The 16,294-nt window shown below is 44.1% G+C and overlaps 1 long non-coding RNA gene across 2 annotated transcripts; it reads right to left on the reverse strand.

The window, feature by feature from the left end:
* Nucleotides 1-351: 351 nt before the first annotated feature.
* Nucleotides 352-3,591, reverse strand: LOC137860565 (uncharacterized). Of its 2 annotated transcripts, none has more exons than XR_011099014.1 (2): nt 3,317-3,591; nt 352-1,060 (listed from the first exon to the last, which is right to left on the reverse strand). It is a non-coding gene; the product is annotated as an uncharacterized lncRNA (long non-coding RNA). The 2 variants fall into 2 exon arrangements; XR_011099015.1 differs by having other exon boundaries at nt 352-1,372.
* Between the last annotated feature and the right edge of the window lie 12,703 nt (nt 3,592-16,294).

The raw sequence follows: 16,294 nt of genomic DNA on the forward strand, positions 1-16,294 counted from the left end.
CTGAGTGGTTCTGCTTTAAAAATGAACTCTTCTTTCTCCAGAGACCAAGGTCTTTTGTGTGCTGAAGCTCAGCTACTCCTCTGAGGGATAAAACCAGACTATACAGGGTTTGCTCCGGAAAGATTGGAGCTGGGTTCCAGTCTGATAACTCAAACAAAGTTATTAGCTATGGCTCCAGTGTATCCTTGTCATTTTCTGTGCTTTGTTGAGGCATCCAGGCTAGGAGACTCATCACCCTATTATCCTGCCATAGTCTCTGGCCGAGCAGAGTGCCTCCAGGAGGGCTCTGTCAACCCTGCTGATCTTTTCCGCTGGCTGGAGAGGGAGCCTAATGCAGGTGTTTCACTGAAACTTATACAATCCAGATGTAAATCCAGTGGCAAGTCCCTCAGGATTAGACATGTCTGGAAATTATTGGGCTGATAAGATTTCTGAGCATTTTTTCCACAGGAAACCCACTGATTTTCATCTCGGGGTTTCGCATCTGAGCTCTCTAAGGCTCCTGGAGAGACATACCTTGGATTGCCTGTGACAAGACATGAACAGAGGAGCTGAAGCTGACATGAAGAGCCAGGTTGGGATGGCAGTTAAGAGGGAAAAACACTCTATTCTTTACTGTCGACTTTGAAAATGTGTTCAGGAAAGGATTACAATGTCAAGATTGTAATACTGGTTGCATAAGAGTTGCCGTTTGGAGGCAATCGTTACTTGGAGCAAGAGCTGAGAGAAGAGGCCATTCACTTTGCTCCTGCCGATACGCCAAATAAAAAGGGATCAGCTAAACCACAGACAAACCCCTTTTTGCTTTTGTAGCTGTTCATTTTTTCCATCAGAGCTCAGACCACGGAGCTAAAATTCGGTAATGAAAACCTTCCTCGCAGCCCATGGCTTTGCAGCGCCCTAGATCAGCATTATATTGAGGTGAAATGAAGTCGATCCTCAATTCTCAGACCTGCAGTGGGACACACAACGGCCCGAGCTTTAATCTTCACAGAAGCGAAGCTCCTGCAGTGGGGCTGGTTTCCGGGCTGATGTTTCTCGTTGCTCAGTTATTGAGAGCCTGCCAGGAAGCAGTGAAATGTTATCAATTCCCACTGCTCCGGAACATCAGTCTTGCTCTGCTGACATACCTGACAGCTTGAGAATGATCAGGTAGCAGCTGCTTTTTGATTTCTTCTATTATTTCTAATCCACTGTCTCTAGAAATGGTTTGTTAATGCTTTAAGGACGTCCTGTAGAGAGGAGTGTGGTTTCCCCTCTAGCCAGCAGGTAGAGCCAGCAAGCCTTGCATCGTGTCACAGGTTAACAGCAATTTCACAGGAACCTGGAGAAACAAATAGCTTCCTTTCTCCCTTCATCCCCCGGAGAAAGCCTAGAATATAATAGCAATCCTAAATCCTGTGTAAGGAACGAAACATATCATGATTGGAAAATACTTGCCCAGGTGACCTTCCATAATGAAGATTTCACCGTTTGCTAAAGTGAGTGCACAAGTGAAACCAGGGTATGCCAATTCCACTGGATATAAACTAGCACCCGAACTGTGCTAGCTCTGAATTTGGCTTTTAGCAGGAAAACAGAAGAGCAAGAGGGAAGGAAAAAAAAAAATGCTCAAAAGCTCTCTACTTTTCACAAACATGTTCCTTGCAGTGCAAAGGTCAGTGGCCCCAGGCATGTTTCAGGCCATCGTGCGCTTCTTTCTTCTCCACTGCATTCAGTGACTTTGAGTGTCTTTGAGTCACTGCCATGAGTGACTCTGAGTCACAGTTTCCTTTTTTTTTGGAACTTTTAAAAGTGAGAACAAGATGCTGCACCCCAGAAGCTCTGCTGGTTTGTGTGTGCCACAGTGCAGGCAGCAGAGCTTCACCCTTGTCACCACCTGTGCCTCGTCCTCATCAAAATTCGTCAGCCTGCCTCATCGTCATGGACATGGCCATAAACAACATGTTTTATGAAAGAGTACACTTCAGCTTAGACTGTACTTTATTTGTTATATCTAAGACAAAACCTAAATAATTCTATAGACAACAGTTATAATAGATAATACGTAATTTCTTATGATAGCACATGTATACACACATCTTTGAATATTTTTGGAAATTCGTAGACTTCTCCATTTCAGTTCATGGTCACTTTAGGTACTTTTATGTGAATATCCTTAATGACCATTGATTTATTTTACTCTTTGTAAAACATTGTTGATGTTATTCTCTTCCTACACTTTTTATATAAAATGTGCAGTGTTTTTTTTCCCCCTAGCAGTTTTTAGAAACCTTTTGAATTGCTCCCCAGTGCAATTTCCAGGCTTTCCCAGCACAGTCATTTGTCTCTGATAGGCACCGTTTTTCAGAAAGAGGTCAAGGATGGTGAAAGTTGCTATCACATCACAAGAGTTGATAGTGCTACTTTCCCCTCAATGCTTTCTTTTGCTTGCCCCGCAAGGCCTCTTTCAGTTCCCTTGACCCTGCTGCCCTGCTCCTTTCTACTGATACAAGAGAATAATAGAGCTCCGGTTTTCAGTGGAGCTGCACAGCCGCTGGGATATGGCAGTAAAACACACAAGCTCACAACAGCTCACCCCTCCACCTCCTAAAATCCATTTGCCTTGGGGCCTTTCATCTGGGGCAGGTGGGAAAGAAAGCAAAAAACCCCTGGGAGCCCAGTGCCTTCTTAGGTGGCATTGCCGCTTCCTCGGGACTCCCCATGCCATCAAAGGCTCCTTTGTGCCAGGCTGTAACAGACCACAGAGGCATTTAAGCAAAGGCTGTGTATTGAATAAAAAGCAACATTTTCCTTCTTGGTTTCTGAAGGTCAGACTCCTTTCTGTCATGTTGCAGTTCATGCACTGCTGGCAGGGCAATGGGACAGTGGCTTGGGGGAATAATTTTTTTTTCCTACTCTTCCTTTCCTCTGTGGGAACAGCAGTGGCTCCTCACATGTGCACAAGCTCCCTCCCACCTGGTGTAGAATCATCCCTCTGGCATTTCCAGTACCCTTAAACCACTTAATAAATCCCCTTTTTATTCACCTTCCAAAATTCACTGGCAAAGGCAAAGAGCCCATCTCTTTGCACCGTGTCACTGCAGCCTCAAAGGCCAGGACTGAATAAGCATCCAGCCCTGCTTCTGGATGCTTTCTGCTATTGCAGTTGTGTCTTGCCAGGACTTCCAAAGTGCAGTGGCTTCCCACAACATGCACAGATTAAAAACTGGGCAGGTTCTGTGGCAGGCAATCAGCTAATTGAAGCACCTGAAGGAGACCTGTATTATGCTTTGGCACCTCAGAGGGCAGGGATGCGTCAACCAACAATGCATACTTGTGTCAGTGGTGTTCTGCAGAGGTCAAGGAAGGGTGGAAATTCCTCACTGCTCTTGTGAAGAACCTTGGAAAAGCAGAGGTCTCCAAAAATGGTGTTTTGCATCCAGTGGACATAAAGGAGAAATGACTAGGTTGTATGAACACCTTGTGTGTGCACTGCCTCATCAGTGGTGTCAGGTACAAGGAAACACTAATTGCAGCTGAACAGAGAACACCCAGATGCTTCTACAGAAATGGTCTCTTGTCCTGGAGGGGAGGTTAATGGAGAGAACAAGCACTTTATTCATCCCTGTGTCCTTCCCATTCATAGCAGCTATCTTTCCATCCTCTCAGTCTCCTTTTGGTGGTAGGAGCAGCAACCAACAGCTTCGGGGTTCTACCTCTTCTTCATCCCAGCTCTTCCTCTTGGCCTGGTCCTGCCACCTCCTCCCCTCCCCTTGGGCCTGGCAGCCATCTGGAGACCACAGCAGTTCAGCTGTGCCTGTTCGATACACAACTATCAGGTTAACCTGACCTGTGGCCTGGCCTCTGCCCAGCTGTCTCGCTTTGAGGAGAAACACAGGTGTGTTATTTCACCATTTTCCCTGAGTCTCGCAGAAACACTTTACATCGAAGGCTGTAGACACAAGCACAGAAGTGCTGGGTGTCTGAGGCAATGTCCGAGTGGAATTTTGATTTAGTGGCTTTGGTAAAATTATTGTGTTTTTGAAACAAAGGAAGGAAACATAAAAGAAAAATAACAGGGTCTGATGATGTCTCTCCATATGATCTCTGTGATGAATTCTCAGTAAAGGCCAGAGAAACCCACTCAGACTGCACAGAAAAATGTATGCTTGAACCCACAATCATTATGTTGTCTTTGAGGAAACACTCATTGGCTTCTCAGATCTCATGCATCTGTGAGTGAAGTATTGAAACTGGAAATTGAGAGCAATTCCTTTCCCCAGCTTCCATTCTTAGACAACACTGCTCAGTTGTGTAACCCCCTGAAGACGTTAAAATGTCTTTCCCTTCCTGTAAGAAAAGATTTTCTTTTCCCTCCCTTAAGACGTTAATTACAGGGTCACTGACTTTGGCAGATTACTTGCTAAATTGAGTTGCATCCTGATATCCTATATTTTATTGTGATGACCACCCATCTTGACAGCCACTTGGGCTTGACCTGAGATTATCCACCACTGAAATCATTACTCTTTAAAGAGAGAGGATTAATGGCTGTTTTAAAGTGATCTGAGATCATCAACATAAACTACAAGAACTCGCTTTTCTCCACCTCTTGGCTACACAGACCTGCTCCCCGTCTTGTCTCACCATCAGCAATCACACAGCTGCATGAGGAGATGGTTGGTGATCTGGCTAAAAAAAGTATATGGCTTTTGGTTAGGGTTGTTGTCAGTCAAATACAAAAATCTAGCTATGGTTGAGAAAGAGTTATGGGTAGATAAGAGTGGGTTTAGAGGGTACCACCTGTGCAATAGCTGGGGTAACCCTTCAGGAGAAGCAGAAGGAGCTCATGTCTGACTCTTCTGATCAGCAGTTGTCCCATGTGAAAGAAAACACAGAGACTTACCCCCATTTTTAACTCTCTTTCCTCACCCTGGTTTTCATCTCCCAGCCTCTGACTGTAGAACAGAAAGCTCCATTCTGAGCTGGAAGGGACCCACAAGGGCCATTGAATCCAACTCCTTGTGTGTGTTACTTGGGTATGGTGTCATTCACTGGATTTCCGTAAAACCAGTGGAGACAACCCCTGGCTGCAGTTTTGGAAGCATTCCTTCATCAACAGGCACCATTTATCACGGAGATGCGGCTGGGTTCCAACGGCGACAAAAAGAAAACACCGGCAATGTTTTCATTAAAGGGTACAAAAGATTTGCAGTGTAGCTGACAGAGGCCATATGTGACCTGCTTAGTGTTCAGCGGGGCTGATAAAGAGCGAAAGGGGTGTCCCATGAAGGTAAGGCTATACCTCACCTTAATGAGCATCAGCTCGGGGTAGGAGGTGGGAGAGGACGATCGGATTTCCTCCGACCTGTGGTTCAACTTCTTCAGATGCAACCGAGAGTGGCTGAGATAGCAAGGTAGCTTGGCATCAGGGGGTGGTGAAAGGGGGGCACTTCTTCACTCCCTAACAGAAGGGATCAGCCTAGGGCTGCTCACAAGCAGCTTCAGTGATTTGCATGCAGAAAGGTGTGTTCTGTATGTCGTGGTAAAAATCTCCCGGGGAAATACTGGGACCAGTGCAGAAGTGTTAAGAGACTGTGGGCAGAAATTGAGACAGTTTTGTACACTAGGGAACCTGGTCTTCCCTAATCTGAGTCAAGACAAGATGCCCATCAGTTCTGCTCATCTTATTGCTGATTTTTCCATCTGCCCACTGCACACACCTGCTGCGTTTTCCATGACTTCTCTTAGCTGCGTGTTTGCACAGTGTTTCATATTTGCTGCCCTGTATTTCATTCCAGTGTTTTCAGCTGCTGCTGTAATACCAATCAAAAATCTTACTGAAGCAGCATAGGAGAGATGGGCTGTACAACCCTACCAAGCGTAAAGGAAGAGGGAACCAGTCCTTGATCTTGTTTCATGCTGTTGAAAAGCACTTGAATAAATCCAAACATTTCCAAAGTTAAACGGGAGGTCAGGGATAGAGGAGGAGACCAGGAATTGCTCCATTCCCTGTAGGCTTCAGATCAGAGCAAACCACAGCTAGCTCGTAACACCGGCCCCTGACACACGGCCAGCTCTGGGGTGGCACTTGGCAGCGATCACTGCAGCCAGATCAGAGGCTGCAATTCCTCTTCGTGAAGGCACCCGAGTGCTCGCTCACCTGGTGGCTGCTGGCTGCCCTGGGCACTGCAGTGCTGCAGAGAAAACACAGCCACTGCCTTATCACTTCGGCAAATGAGCCATGTGTGTCCCCACAGCTGAAAGGTTAACGTGAATGGGGATATCAAACTATGTTATTTAGTGTTTCTTCGGGTATTGGTCCTTGCACAGCCCCGTGGCTCTGGGGCTAGGACATGGTGTCACAGGATTCACACGTGAGCACTTGTGTGTGGGAGGAAGGCGTGTGTTACAGCATCCTGACACGCTCTCGCTGGATATCTCGTGTTGCTCACCCCGCTCCTGCCCTCGGCTCCCCTCCTTCACTGCCCCATCTGTGCAAAGGAGGCTTTGTAGAGCTGGCAGGGTCAGTGATTAATTACACAAAGATAAACAGAGTTAATATTCTTCCTGGATAGAACTAATTACTCTAGTGTTTGCTTTTATAAACCTCAGATTGATTGTCCCAGGGACAAATCAGTCTAATTGAAAAGACCGTTTGTTTTCAAAAAGGAAAAATAACACAGTTGTGCCTTGTGTTTTCTGGGCTTTTTTTTTTTTTTTTTCCTTCCTTTTTGAGGCAGTGGAGGCAGTGAAAGAGTTGGTGCATATCGGTGCATCGTACCCTGGTCATCACAGCTACCCCTGTGGCTGTGCTCCAGCTCTTCCCCAGACCACTTTCCTTTAACACAAGCTGTCATTTCTCTCACTAGCACTCTGCAGAGCATCCTGGTGTGTGAGATGTAGGCTGTGCACATACTGAAGAGCACCCCCAGCCCAGCAAGCTCAGGATTTTAGCTAAACAAAGGCAGGGAGAGAGAAGGAACGAGATTTAGTCCAGAGCAGGAGAGTGCACTCATGCCTTTTGCTTGAATATTCTCTGAATTAAGCCATGAAACTTCTCACCGCTGGGAAACTGGAAACAACTGGCACATCATTTCTGCTCCATTGCACCCAAAACACTTTACAGCTTTTCTGCTGCCCCAGTCTGGTGTGTCAGCCTCTACTTGTTCATCCCCATGGCACCTCAGCATCGCAGAGCACTTTGAGCTATTTTGTCTCCCCTTTCAGCTCCCCCCCTCTGATGTCTTCTCTGCCCTCTGCCCTCATCTGTCTTTGTTCCTCTTGGGTTGGCTTAAGCACACAGCATGGGCTCCTGGAGCAGCTATGGGAGAAGAGAGAGAACAAAAATGCTGCATGGACGTCATAACAGAGAATATTAGCACACGAGACAAGGTACAAAAGAGATTTGGCATGAAGTGCAGGACTGGGGCCTTCACCCCTGAGAACTCTGGCCCATGCACTGAAGCAAGGCACTGTCAAGGTGGTTGCATCTCAGCAGGAGCCTTGCCTGTTGGTAGGCCAAGATGTCCAGGAGAGGTGACTGAGGCTGGGTGGTTGATCTCCAGCTCCCTGCTTGCAACACTAACCTGCTCAGCTTTTGTCTGCATTGCTGGCCTCACTACTTCTCGTGAGTGGAAGAGAATAAAATCTTGCCATGGAACTGGGCTTGTGAGCAGGACACCTGTGCACTGTTCAGGTTAGTGTTATCCTGGCAGATGAAATTCTCCACACTTTACCACACGGAGCAGCAGACCACTTTCAGCTCTGAAAGTGTCTCCACAGAATGAACCCCGATGTTCTGCTTCCTCTTACCTATCACACAAGTAAGGCTGCAGGCTCACAACTAAAGCTGCAGGACATGGAAGCCACCTTCCATCCAGGCTAAAAGTAATCCATCTTACATTGTGTTTAGCAATGACTGAGACAAGGAAGAACCACCTCCCAGGCATCTGGCTGAGCAGGGGCTGAGGCACAAGAGGCATTTCCAAGGAGGAGGATGGCCAGTACTAGAGCAGGAGGTTGATCTGAGAGTGAAGCAGCAAAACAGCCCCAGGAGCTCTCAGAGGAGATGCAAGAGAAGCGCCAGAGACAGCTGGGGGAGAGTTAGTAGCATCACGGCAGGGAAGAGAAAGCAGAGGCTTTGCAGGCAGAAAGAGGCTCAGCACCCCATGCAAAGAAGCCAACTCCTGCTGCTTGTTTTCAACCATGCTCAGGAAAAGGCAGCAATACAGACATTCTTCATAAATAAATACACATCACACCCACTTCTCCCAGAGTGAAAATAATCCTGATGACATTTTGCTAACTAGTGAGGAACAAAAATATCTCTGCTGAGGTAAATTCAGAAAGAGGAAGAAAGAAACCCCAGTAAGCCAAGTCTGGCCCAACTCTATCTCCGTTTTTCTTTTTTTCTTTCTTTCTTTTTTTTTTTTTTTTTTTTCTAAAGAAGATTTAATGCAAGTTCCTCTACTCCCCACCACTGAGCACCAGGTGAGCATTTTGCTTCTTTAAAGGATATAACACATAAAACAGGCAAACACTTTTTTTGTGAATACCTGCACTAGGCAATTAGCCAGTCCTTTCATTAGGCCATGACAAGGATGATGGTATGCTGCTGCATCCCGCTCTTTGACTTAGGATGAGAAAGCCCAGCAGCACCTTGTAAATCCCAGCACTGCTGACAGCCAAATCAGCAGCAGCTCATTCTCCTGGGAAAAAGATTTGTGAGAAAGGTGCTGAGCTCTCCTTACCCATATGCTTTCTGTTCTCACTACATCTATTCCTTCACCTGCTTTCTGTTCATCTCTGTCACAAAATTCATGTGTGAGAGCCCAGAGCTGAGAAAGATTTCCCTTTTCCTTCCCCTACTCCCCCTTCCCCCAAGAGAAGACACTTTAAAGTGTTTGAGCATTTCCTTAAAAAGGGCTTTTCTCCACCTCCTGGCCTTCCCATGCTGTTCTTCCCTTTTGTTTGGGATGAATTATGTGGTGTCAAGTGTCCTCAGCACTTCTCCAGTCCGCCAATGTGCAAAGAGATGCATGCAGGAGAAAGACAAGTGAAGAGAGAGAAAATGAATTAGTGGATATTAAAAATTGCTGACCTTTACTTGTTAATGCTGAGAGAAGATTTTATTATTTTTTTTCCATGTGGGAGGGCCAGGCAATTTTCACCAAATTGCTGAGCTGTTTGGTGATCAGGCAGAAATTTGACTGTAATAACATATCCTTTGGTTTCCTGCCTGATTACCAAGAGGATTGGAAGAGAAGCCACAAAGTCTGACACCTTTAATGAAACCTTGGCTGCTAGTGGCAGGAATTTTCACCCTGAGCACGATACACCCCATTACAGAGGTAACCTCCTCCACTTTCAGGGTCGATGCCACCAAAAGCACCTGCTCATTGGTACCGGTGTAAAGGAGAATTGTTGCAGAGCAACAGCCTCTCCCCAGGCTTAGTGAGAACAGTCATCAGTGGAAATCATTTGGGACATTTGCCCTTTTCCTGTTTCACTTGCTGCTATCACTCCTCATTCCTAGTTGCTAATAATAGCCATCAGACTGATAAGCAGCAAATCCCCATCTGCACATTGCAAAGAAAATCAAGGTCTGTTTTCATGGAGAGGGAAACTGAAAAAGAGGGAGCAGCAAGGGCTTGCCCAGAACTACCCAGGAAACCAGTGGAATACAGACAGATCTACTGGGACCAAGGGAAGGGAAGGGAAGGGAAGGGAAGGGAAGGGAAGGGAAGGGAAGGGAAGGGAAGGGAAGGGAAGGGAAGGGAAGGGAAGGGAAGGGAAGGGAAGGGAAGGGAAGGGAAGGGAAGGGAAGGGAAGGGAAGGGAAGGGAAGGGAAGGGAAGGGAAGGGAAGGGAAGGGAAGGGAAGGGAAGGGAAGGGAAGGGAAGGGAAGGGAAGGGAAGGGAAGGGAAGGGAAGGGAAGGGAAGGGAAGGGAAGGGAAGGGAAGGGAAGGGAAGGGAAGGGAAGGGAAGGGAAGGGAAGGGAAGGGAAGGGAAGAGCTTATAGAGGAAGCTTATGAACTGAGAACTTCAGCCATTATGTACATCAGTCCACATAGCCTTACATCCCATCTCTCCACATGTCAGTTATCTGGATGACTATACTTGACAGGAGTGGTGGCCACTTTTATTGCATCAATGACACTTACACCAGAATTGTTACATCTTTTGAATGGCTTTGAATGTGATTCACAGGAGGGACATGACACTGGTCCCCATGGCAGAGAAGACCAGTCTGGCTGAAGCAGAGAAGTTCCCTGCTGCTGTTTAATTCATTAAACATACAGAAGCCTTGCAGTAATCATGTTTCAGGTTTTTAAGCAAAGTGCAGTGTTTCACCAATTCAACACCCTTTCAGAATATCTAGAGAACTGCTCTAACGAAGGCTTCTTTATGATGTTTATCACAACAGAGTGGAAGAAGCTGTAAACAGAAAAGGTGCATCCTGAGTTTTCTCTCTCATTTATGGCATGTTTCTGGCATCTAGTAATACCGTTCCATAACCTTGTGGCATTTGCTGAATACTTAGGTAGCATCCTAGATTGTGTGAGAATTAAGCCACAGAAAAAAAGGTATGGAAAGGTGGGTTTTGCTCCAGGACTGCACAGAAGTTGATAGGAGCACTTTGTGGTCAGATATGGCTACTGTAAACTTTATTGAATTTGAAACAGACACTGAGAAGCAAGTCACTTTGCAGATGTCAGGGCAATTCAATCTGCAAGGAACCTGATCCTAAAAGCATCTGCACTGCACTGGCTTTCAAACATGAGGAAATTTTAAACATCTAAAACAACTGGTAGCAGTTAAGTCATCTTGCTCACTTGCAATCACAATCTTGTAGCTCACAGAAAGGCTTTGAGGGAGTGACTCAGCCTAAGTATGTCCTTCCCAGAGATACATAAATGCAATAGTGGTAAGGCCAATGGTCCACATAGGCTGATATTCATTCCCCTGCAGAGCTGACAGTAGATGCCTGAGGAAGGAAATATGAATAGAACAAGAGCTTAATGATATTTTTCCAAGAAAACTTTGGCAATCTATTGATGCAATCTTAGGAAGAGAAAGCTAATGAGTGATTTTATTCCTGTCTTAAAATACATACTGGGTAGTCTGTAGGGAAGACAGACACAGACTCTTCTGAGAGGTTCACAATGACAGGACAAGAAGCAATGGGTGCAATCTGCAAGAAGAGATAATCTGATATGATAGGAATTACGAAAAAATAACAAAGATAATCAAACACTGAAAATGGGGTCAAGAAAGCCTTGAAATCTCCATTCTTGGAACTATTCAGCACCTGGCTCAACAGGACCCTGAGCGAACTTTGAAAGGGATTTTGGACCAGAGGACTCCAGAGCTGCCTTCCAACCTAAGTAGCATTATGGCAATATAAGGAATATGTGGTTCTGATCTATCCTGCTCTCTGTTCTGACAAACCTGCAAAGATTGGTCACTCAGCCCAGATTTAGATGAACTGTCCAAATTAAAACCAAAGAGAAATGATGTTTAGATGACAATATCACCATGCAGGACAGACTGATCCGTACTGTTTGCTCTAGTCTCTGACCCAGTCCTCAAGGCACTATGTAACTGTGGGCATATGTAGGAATGCCACTAATGCAACAAATTTTACCCCAGTAAGTTATTTTTCCACCTCCCTAGGATTTTGAGAGGTTTAGCAGAGAATATTTTGAGGTCCTTCTAAGACAGCTGCCAAAACAGCATTATTACTTAGGATTACCATATTTTCTTAATAAAAAATCAGTGTATTTTTACTGCCATTATTTCTAGTGATTGCAAAACACTCCGAATGTCCCTTTTATGGTGTTCTGAAAATGTCAGAACATATATATATTTCTCAGAGCAAGGACGTGTTGTTTTATTTTGCCAAGTAACACCACATTCTGATGAGTTTCATTAATGGATCTGACTGGAAGAGACCATCGCTATCCTTGTTGTAAATACCATTATTTTGACACTCGCTCTTAGTGAGTACCTCACATTCTGCTTAGTTCGGAGTTGCATCTTGAATAAACATTGTGTTGTTACAAGCACTGAGCCATCGTTTTGTTGAAATCAATTAATGGAAAAAGGCTGAACAAGCTATGTTTGCAAAAGGAAGCTGATGAACAACAAGAGAAAAAAGTAAGTTTTTTTTCTCACAAAAATGGAGCCAGTGAGTGAGAACAGCATATCAAGTGCAGTTTGAAACACTTTGCTTTTTGCATGTTCATTTCTGAGTATTTTCTTGCAGCTTAAAGTTTCTTGTAAACTGAATCAGAATACTGACATGAAAAGCCTGGGAGTTTATTACCTCGATGTAGTGATAGCATTACTGCACAGGAAGTCAGAATCAGGAGGTCTTAGTTTTAAGCCAGAAAATCTCTCTGGAAGGTAACGTTGTAGTAATTCTAGAGGACTTGTTCATAGTTTCATGGCATGAAAACATCCTGCCATTATGTAGAAAGCAAGGCTCCACATCAGCAGTTTATTCCAAGCTAGTCTCTTTTGACCTGCCTCAGAGCCAAGCCCCAGATTTAACATTTGAAGCTTGAATCATGCCTTACAAGATAAAGCAAAGTCTCCAACATCTTTCTCCCTTCTCCAGCTAAATAAAAACAAAATGATTTCGGGCAGAGAAGTCAAGCACAGCAGGGTCATAATGTGAAGTCTGACATTGTTGGCTCTAAACAAACAAACAATTGAACATTCATTTTGACAAACATCTGAAGAGCTGCACTGCACAGAAAGAAGAGTCCAGGGGCCAATATTCATTCCCAGGGCAAGTACACTGGCTTTGGTGGAGTTTCTCAATAGGTTCGCAGAGCCTTTGTGCTTCTCTCTCTTCCAGCAATACACAAGCACATCTGAATCACATTCTTTTGCTAACTGTTTCCTCTCCCCCTGTACGAGAGCAGCCCTAACGAAAGGAGTAGCAAAAAGATCAGGCTTTGTTATCTTTTCTGCCTGCTCCAATATTTCAAGTACTTTGGGGCCTTGCAAGTTCCCTTGAACAGCAGCCATTCCTTGGTTTATTCTGCATAAATTATACAATTATGTTTCATATCATCACAAGGCATCCGCAAATGAATAGCAGACACCCCCGTCTCTCTGAGCCTGTTTAAACAGGATGCTGATGGAGGAAAGAATGTGTAATACAATGAGAGCACACTATTTCCAATGGCAAGAGCTCTTTTACACCTGCATAAATAGAGCTGGGTCTGGCTGATTGTAGAGAGATTGTCTCTTCTAGTTACTTGCCCAGCTGTTATACCAACCATTGTTTTCTTCATGGTTTGGTGTGCTGGCTTGCCTTCCCCTTTGACTTAAACCTCTACCTGAGTGAATATCTTTGTGAAAAGATGGGCAATTAACAATAGAAGGTGACAATGTGCTGCAAAGACACTCCTGAAGCTCTTTAGTACAGCAAAGAGAAGATTCACTGAATAAATATACTGCTGAACCTGATTCTTTGGTTGCCACGGATGTGGAAAAAAAAAAAAAAAAAAAAAGACACACAAAAAAACTTGTTTCATCTCCTCTGCCAACTATTGGGAAATTTGCTAATAAATTATAATTCCAGTATCAACAGGCTTCAAAATTTGCTAACCACCATGGGTCTGAGCTCTGGCTGAACCCCTCTGTTCATAATTCAGGTGCAAGGCATTGTCTTCAACTTTCATCCAAGGATCACTTTTGATGTCCTCTCCATCCTCAACTCAGCTCCCCAGAGAGCCTCAGTGATTCTTCTCCTTCCCTCCTATGGGGTCTGGTTCAGATGTGGCAAATAGTGATGTGTCAGAGTCTGGAATAAGATGGATCATGTTGGATGCTGAAACCTTAGACACCAAAAGCCCTTTCAAATTTAGCCTAGTTGTACTTCCTAATCTGGTCTGTAACAAGGCCATGGGTCCCTGCAGTTGTTCAAGTAAATGATCCACCAAATCCTGCTCCCATCAATAATCCTTAGAGTAAAGCTCTCATAAATAACGAGGAACCTTAATTTATATTGAGGACCAGAGGTGATTCTCCAAACTTAGTCAAAGTGTTAAAGGTTCTGTGCACAATTTGTCATGAATTCACCAAGGGAGGAAAAAAAAATGAAGGAACACAAATTCTCCAGACTCTGTGGCATGGATGTGTCAAATGCCAACCTTTTCCATCATCAGCTCTCAACTGCCATTAGATGATCAGAAAGCTCTGATATTTTAAACAGACCTTTAAACCAGATGCAGTGTTAGATTAGAAACTATAAACCCGTTTAATTGTTTGGCATTAAGCAAGGAACGGTTTGTTTAATTAGAAGGTATTTGGCAACTTGTTAAAATGTAAAATGTTTGACAATATGCCAGTCAGGCCCTTGAAGCACTGATGGCAACTTAGGACTTGTGCACGTTGTACATTTTGTGCCACATGTGGGGTACGTGCCTTACAACGGAACCGTTCTGAAGTGGATTTAATGGCTAGGGAAGGTGCTGGCTGAGGAATGAAATTGTTCTGCAAAATAGCTACTGCACAGATAAAGCCAGTACTGTCCATCCCTAATTTTGGTCTTCAGGCTCTTCTATGCTTACCCTCTACTGTGGAGTGCATGGGTGTGGGATCCTTCTCAGGCAGGAGTGGATTTACCTCCCACCCAGTGTGGGCAGGGAACTGTGGTCCCCACATGACAAATTCCTGGTGCTGCACAGTCTGGGTTGTATGGTGAAAGAGCAACCATGCTGAGACTGATCCTACCCATCTATGCGTGCACATGGCTCTTCAGACATTGGGAACTTCTGGATATTTGTTCCTAACCCAAGCATTTATCAATCTTCATTACATGATTCAAAGAATCTCCCTTAAATCAGGATCTTAACTGCTTACTATAACATCTGGTTGTGGAGGTGGACAGATAAAGACGTTAAGATAAAATGTTATTCCAACAGTGCATTAGTTTTCTGTGATTGCTTGTGAAGGCCAAGATAATACAGACACAACAGCAAGAAAACCACCCAGATAAATATAAGCAAGCCATCCACATGTAGACATTTCTGTTCATATTACCGTGTTTCCTGCATGTGTTTTAAAATCGAATGTTCAGTGGATACCAGCACAGCTTTTTGGCTTTTCAGAAGGGTAAGCTGACTTCATTGTGTTGAACATGTTGGTACAAAAATAAACAGACGACAGCCGAGTAATTTCACTGATTGGAAATGTCAAGGGAGCAGGTCCTTCGGGGTTATATCAGGTAACCTTGCTTCCAGTTAGAGCTGCTTCTCCCCATGATTTTTCTGGCCCTTTTGACTTTGCTCAAGCAATGACAGAAAATGGCAATAATGGAAAATACGTGAACAGGCCTGCTCAAAAAACTTCAGTGCATAGTGTAATGTTAGAAATAGGCAGATTTCAATCCAGCTTGGCTCAGCAAAGCATTCTGATACTAACAACTACATTTTTGGCATGAGGGGAATAACAACTAATCATTTTGATTTCTTTCCTTTTGTTCTTTAAATGCTAAAATGTTATGTGTCAGTGATAATGTTCTGATTTGCTATTTGAACATATACTACACATCAGCTATTACAATATATTATTGTGTTCATCCTTTCATATATAACATTGCATTTCACCACTGAATGGAACATATTATCTAGAAGTTGATTCTGAATAAAGACATTTGAAAATATTGGAATTCTTCACTGGAAATCTTGTGGTGTTTTGGCCAGTTTTCATTAAGAACACAAGTGAACAAAATTCCTAAATCTTCAAAATATAAATATTTGGATTTTTTTTTATACTGTTGCTGTTCTTGTTATTATTATTATATATTGAGCTGTTGGTTAATTGTTTTTAATATTATTCCCTGACACTGTTCTCTGTTCACTCAGTCAGCTGATAAACTCAGGATACTCGATTTCTAGTCCTGCTCGAGGTTGCCCCTTGTGCAAATCACTTCAAGTCCCTATGCTTTAGTTCTGAAAATCATAAAGCATGCTATAGAGATAAAAACCTTGAGAGACATTACCAACCATACCTTCCTCCACCCTGCTCTTAAATATCTACAGTGGCAGAGGCTCCAAACCCTTCCTGGGAAATCTATCCCTGTGTATTTTTCCTTTCCCTTAAAAAGATTTTCCTCCTGTCTAACCCAAACCACCACTACTGCAATTTAAGCCCACTGCTTCTTGCTTTATCCCCAGTGGATATAAAGAAGAGTTCATCACCTCCCTCTCTGTGGCTGCCTTTAACATATTTGAAGACTGTTATCACAACTGTCTCACAGTTGTCTTTTCTCTAGACTAAACAATCCACGT

This window comes from Anas acuta, chromosome 8 (assembly GCF_963932015.1).
Source record: "Anas acuta chromosome 8, bAnaAcu1.1, whole genome shotgun sequence".
NCBI lineage: Eukaryota > Metazoa > Chordata > Aves > Anseriformes > Anatidae > Anas > Anas acuta.